Source organism: Elephantulus edwardii, unplaced genomic scaffold, assembly GCF_000299155.1.
Source record: "Elephantulus edwardii isolate Elephantulus edwardi_28Jun2011 unplaced genomic scaffold, EleEdw1.0 scaffold00097, whole genome shotgun sequence".
Lineage (NCBI taxonomy): Eukaryota > Metazoa > Chordata > Mammalia > Macroscelidea > Macroscelididae > Elephantulus > Elephantulus edwardii.
This window is the reverse complement of record NW_006399847.1, coordinates 1,235,160-1,236,154: the sequence shown is the minus strand read 5'-3', so window position 1 is coordinate 1,236,154 and position 995 is coordinate 1,235,160.

The window sequence follows — 995 nt, the reverse complement described above, 5'->3', positions numbered from 1 at the left end:
TGCTGTCTGGAAACAACAATTGGTCTGGGAGACATCTGCATTTATTTTCCCAAGGACAAAGCAAGGGACTAGTTGAGAAATGCTTTAGGGTTACATTCTTCAGAAAAGAAAATTAACTATCTCAATGCACATAGGTGGGGTTCTACTTTGTCTAGAGGTACAAGGAGTATATCAGATTGCACTGTTATTGAAATGCAAAGTTCTAAGGATCCATCATGGTGCATCAATTAAATGCTGATTGCTAACCAAAGGGTTGATGGTTCAAGCCCACCCAGTGGTTTCAGATGATAAATAGCCTGGATATAATCTCCTATAAAGAATACAACCTAGGTAACTCCAATATTAAGTCATCTGTGGGTCCCAACAAGAAGCTCTGGAGGCATAGTCTATATAGAGTTTTTATGCTAAATCTGCTGGTTTGACTCTAGTAGCTTCTTGGGAGAAAGATGCACAGTTTCCTCTTGTGTGATTCACAGCTTCCACAAACCTACAGGAAATCCAGTTATGAGTGGTTCTGACTCAATGGAAATGAGTTTGAGGTTTTGTGGTGATTTTTTCCCCACTCCCCCAAGAAATAAACAACCTTTATTGCATGATCTGAGAGTGACACCAAGTGACCAGGAACGGAGAAGGTCAAAATGGCATGCAGGCAGTCAAAGGCAGCCTCTTTTTATCTCCCTTCACTTTTATTCTGATTTATTTTAAAGTTTGAATACATTGTTTTTTACAAAGTGTGATTTTAGGGAAGACTAGGGAAGACAGTATTTTTATTGGAATTTGGGCTGTTAATTAACTTAGATTTGGGTTTTTTAAAATGGGTCGTTGTACAGTCTCATGCTTTTTTTTTAATTCTTTTTTTTAATTCAAATTTGTTATTAATTTCAGCGAAAATTTACAGAGGCTTTGGATTTCCATTCATTCATTGTTGTAGATTTGTCCCCTCCCAAGGCTCCCCCCCACCACATATTACCCTCTTGGAAAAGTAAAAGAAAAGA